The following is a 5,519-nucleotide window of genomic DNA, read 5'->3' as shown; positions in this document are numbered from 1 at the left end:
CTAACTACCAGGATGAGTCTTCTGAGAGGAAAAAAAAAAGTGTATTTCCTGGTTTTATTTTTCTTTAAAAAGCAAACAAACAAATTTTCAGTCAGAACTGTCTGCATATAAAATAAAGGGTGGAGTGAGGCTCTGTTCGGTAACCCTTACAACAGAGCAAGATGCAGCTTCCAGATAGGAGACCTCATTTAAGATGCTGTAGGTCACACCTGAGGTAAGAAGAGGTGGTATTTGATCTTTTGTCTCATGAGTCCTAAACTCATGTCTTGCCTACAGAGGGCCTGAGATTTTCTGCTTTACATCCACATCCTTATGAATTAAAGACTAAGTGTTCGTTTGATCTGGGCATTTGGGAGTTTGAAGCTTTATAGCACAGTTCTCCTATACCTGTGTGTGAAGTTACTACTGAAGTTCACGTTGCATTAAAGATTGAAACCTTTGAGATGCCCTTGAAATCGAGGATGAGAAGCTCCATTCTCCTAGAATTAGCTCTTTTGCAAATTATTAGACTAGGGAAACCATAAGAGGGAGGAATTCTGCACCTTTTGCTGAATTTGTAACTATGCAAATCAAAGAAAAGATTTGCTGCTCTGCTTTTGCTGCTTTTCTTCCCACTACTATTTGTACACTTTAACACTTTAGTCAGCTGTGGATGGGCAATAAGTGAAGGACAGAGAAAATGGCAAGAGTCCAATCCTTCCAAACCCAACCTTATTTTAGCAAAATTTAAAAAAAAAAAAAAAAAAAAAAAAATCTTGGTTGCTATGATAAGTCATCCATTCCTCTGGCTTGCTGCAATGCTGTCATGGGACTGCAGGCAGGCTGCTGTGGTTAGGCAGACACCTTACTCTCAATCCTTTGTTTTTGTTTACTCAAAATGCTTGTAAAATTTGGGCTTTTAATACAGATCAGTGATTGACACTAAAACAATACTGCACTATAAGTTGAGGGTTTCAACAGGTGGTTTGTAGATGCTTCAGCCCATTGTGTAGTAGGTCTGCATCAAGCAGTTGCTGTTGCTAGCTGTGGCCACTCTGCCATGTCTGCTCACTGAACAGGCATCTTCAGGCCATTGCCCATGCCAGCAGTCAGTCTGTCCTTCCTCTTTCTCACTGTCCCCTTGGGAACTGTTCTTGAAAAATGGAACCAAAGGAAATAGCAGTAGGCAGAAGTGTAAAGTCAGTTTTAAGATAACTGTAATGGTGCTCTGTAATGATCTGCATTCAGCCAGTAGCTGTTAGTGTGGTATCCAGTGCTCCAAGGAAGAGCTGGCCTGGGCAGACACAGGAGCTGAAGTTGGAGAGATTTTTCATGTTGAAAGTGTTTCTTGGTTCTATATTTATAACCACTTTCTTTAATAAATGCCTCTGTTTAGGCAGCACTGTTATGCCATATGTTTCAACAAATCTAGCATTAAGCTATTCTTGATGGCTAAAAAGCATTTTATGAAATGTCTATAGTCTTTCTTTGTCTGCTTGGTGGGTAAAAGCATTATATGAAGTATATCCAGATGCTACAGTTTTTCCAACATCTGTCTAAAAACCCTAGTTGTTCTGTGCTTTTAAAAACTGAAAAGCTAGAGGTTCAAGTTGGTTTGAATTTTCCACTTTACTGTGTGTCCAGGATAAATGGAAATAGCTCTTTCCATAAGGAAGGAATTGGGTATGAATTCTATTTATCTTTTTCATAAGGACACACTGCTGCATTGTTTTGGGGTGCCAAGCGCTCTTTTGGTATGTACAGTAAACTTTATATTTAAAATGAGTATCTAATGGGTTTGACTTGTTTTATAAATTGTAGGGGAAAAAACCTTCCACCAAGCACATCAGTTTCCTCTCAACATCTGACTATGACTGTCTGTCACGATTTCTGCTTTAAGACATTTAAGACAATTTTAAACTTACTTTCCTTGTACAAGAAAATGTGTCCTGGACTAAGTCCAAAATTGCTCTGATCCAATTATTTTGTTTTCTAATATTTGCTACGTTCACCTGTGGTCTGTCTTAATTTGACAGCATGTGGGCAGAGTGAGGAATGACTATTTTCCATGAGATTAGTAGAAGTGGTGATCAACAGCAAAAATCCAGGGATGCAGTTTGTGAAACTGGAGAAATTAAGACTTATTCCCTTAATGCTTGCCTGTTGGTACTTGCTTGAATTGTGCAGCCAGGAGTATTGTGACTGAAGACTGTGTTCAATACTCCTGTCGTGTTAAGGATAATCAGTGTCTTGGAGCAGTGCCATACAACATGCATCTTCTCACTACGTGCTGTTGTCATGGCCCAAGCACACCCCCTCCATGGAGCCCATCATTTGTTTGCTGTTTTAAAATGGAATCTTCCCATACTAGAAAGTTTTAGGTCGCTTCTATAGGTTCTTGTTACTGTGGTTTAACACTTAGATTTGGATATTCATTACAAAGGAAGCAGCTGCTCAGGAGCTAGACTTGTTAAAACCTCTTGCACTGGGTGATCTTGACCCGCTGTGTCACAGGTGAAGTGGTTGACTTTATAGTCACCTGCCATAGCCAAAGGGACCCATCTCCAAAAGGTGCCAAGCATTAACGTGTTGGAAGAAAGGCAGAGCTGAGGTTTTTGCACTGGTCACAAACTGTTTTGGAGCAAAAAATCATGACTCATCTGTGACAATCGTCATCCTGTGACAGGTTTGTGGCTTTCTAACTGCTTCACACCTCCTCACAACTCCCTGTTGCTATGACTCAGCAGCAGGAGTGCTGCTGCACTTCTGGAGCTGGCCTGGGGCTGTGCTAGTCATTGTGTTTTGTCAATCACATCGCGGCTGTTCTGATGTATTCTGATTACATGCTGCGAGCTCTGAGTAGGGCAAGCTAGTGAAGCTCTGCACAGGCTTGTGCTTGTCCTGAGCTTACTGTGAACAGGAAGGTGTTGGCTGGTAAGTGCTTAGTGAGCATCCTGTGTACTCCCAGCCTCTTTGCTTGCTGACAGGCTGTCCTTGCTGACCTCTCCGTTCTCTTACAGACTGCTGCTTCTGGATTAAAAACAAACAAACAAACTCTTACTCTCCAATTTCTTGCATATTTTTTTTGTGTGCATTTCTTATTTTCCAGTCATCCCAGGGTGCCTTATCTTTGTAGCTGATCAGTGCTTGGATGTCTCCTGTATCTGTGAATTGTGTCAGCAGAATATCTTTACAAAAAAAAAAGTGTCTTTACATTTTACCTGGAAATCTCATTCCACCAGCTTACTTAATGGAATGTGGGAATCTTGACAGAACTGGCAGAGGTAAACCACTACAGCTTTCAGAATTCAGCACTGAAAGCATTCTGGGGAATAAAATGTGGGGTTCTTCTGTTGCTGAAGTGTTCCTGTAATAATATGGGAGTTATGCACATAGAAGAAAAGTAGAGCAAAATACAAAAGTCCTCCTTGTCACTGTTTTTAGTATTACAGAGCAAATGAATGTTTAACATGAAAGGAAATGCAGATGAGATTGAAGTAATCATTAACTAAACTAGTTTCACTGCAGGAACTTGATTGAATCCATTTGAGACTATTGCTTTGTGATATCTTCCTTTTCAGAGTGTATTTTAGGTTAAAATACAATGACCTGTTACTTGATCACCTAAGGATATGAAGAAAATAAGATTCCTGCAGGGTTTTTGAGGAAAAGAACTGGTGCTCTGCAATTTGAGTGTTGAGACACTTGAAATGGGCTCATTAAATGAAAGGTTACTCAATAAAAGCAAGTATTGTGTCTGACTTAAGTTATTATATAGCAATTACAAGGATTTCTTTTTTTTAAAGAAATTTCACATGTATATTTCAATTGAATTGAAAGTCTGGGTATAATTCTGTTTAAAAGTCAGGCAAGAAATTTGTGGAGAACAGATTGTGCAGGAATAGAAGGAATAGTCAGAGACTGCAGGACACATAGTTAGCTTCATTTTGCTGTTCACAGGACTCCTTAGTGTGCTTGGTCCAGTAGCTGATGAAGGATTTCTAAGCTTAGCCAGGCAAAGCAAGGATGGGTTTGCTGGAGACAATTTAGCAAAATAATTTGTGCCACAGTCTGTGTCACCAGCTTTGTGTTCTTCTACCTCTAACCAGCAAATAAAAGCAGCAAGCACTCTCACAAAGGGGATTCGTTGTTCTGGGTGCTATGCACAGAGACCCCAAAGTTCACTGACTTACATCCCCAGTGACACAAACTCATGGGCGCTCACTGAATAAATGATCAGAATTTCTGATCCATTAATTTGTTGCAGAAATGGCTGTTGTGTTCTTCAGCCTTTGTTTCTTATAACTGTTTTCCTATGTTGCTTCTGCTTTCAATCCAGATTAAACTCGTGTTTTAGAAAAGTTTACTTGAAAAACTTAAAAATGTCAGCAAAACTGTGAATTTAGACACACATTTTTAAATCCTACACTTTCTTGTCTAAAGTGACTGAAGTGTTTTGTCTGCGTGTTGGGACTTTGGTAGTTCCAAAGTCAGTGTCCTCCTTTTCCTCCTTGCATTATTCTGACTTTGAGAAAGGCATTCAGCAGCAATAGAAAGCCTGAGGAAAAAACTGTTAACGCTCTCTGAAGATCTGATTCACTTCATCTCAGTAGTGGATTGACTATTATTAGTCCAAGCCCTGTTGTACAGATCTTTTTGTCCCTTGATCTTTTTAGAGAACTGCTTCAAGTGACGTTCAGTCTCTCTGAATTCATAGACACCCATCGTGCATGTGTATTGTTGCTCCTAGGAAGGCTGCCTCTTAACCATTGTAGTGGCAAACAGCAGAAAGTTCCTGGAAAAGTGATAGAAAGGGAACCTGCAAGGTGATTTTCATTTTATACATAGCAACGTTTAAGGCAGTAAGTGACTTTTCACAACTGCAACTGCAGAGGGTGGACCACCAGAAGGCCTCTGAACATGATTGCCCTAAGAGTTAGAATAGAGGATGAACACTGAATCTGAGATCTATATCAAGAAATGGGGAAGTTTGAATTTGGATGAAATATTTTATTATTAGTTTAGAAAAAAAAATTCTTAAAGTTCCCAAGTTCCCTTTTGAAAAAAAAAAATTGTTGCTGTACTATGAGGCTAAATTAAAAACAAAACAAACAAACAAACAAAACTACCAACCTGGTTGTTTAAATGATAGGAGCTAATGGTAAAGATCCAAATCAATCTCCAGGTGAATTAATTCAGATCCTTCTCAGTTAGGAGTGTTCTCTCCATTTTAGTTGGTCTGCTTTGCTTTAGCTTTATTTCATCTTGTACTGTCAGTTTTCACAAAATCAACAAAACGCATTCCTGGGAAGTCACCCACTGCAATGGCCTTCCTAATTTTTATGGTTTAATATGTTCTCATACATGTGAATATATACATGTGTGTATATTGAGTTCTTGCTTGGAGCTGTGGTCAGGCCAAGTGGCCATCATGTTAATCTCAAGTTAAGTCTGAATCATCTCTACAGAAGTACAGTGGAAAATCAAGTGAATGCTATTCTGTTAATCTGCTCAAAAAGATGATATTATTTTTGACATAT

Source organism: Merops nubicus, unplaced genomic scaffold (genome assembly GCF_000691845.1).
Source record: "Merops nubicus isolate BGI_N331 unplaced genomic scaffold, ASM69184v1 scaffold1551, whole genome shotgun sequence".
Lineage (NCBI taxonomy): Eukaryota > Metazoa > Chordata > Aves > Coraciiformes > Meropidae > Merops > Merops nubicus.
The sequence above is the reverse complement of the archived record's forward strand: the minus strand, read 5'-3'. Positions refer to the sequence as shown.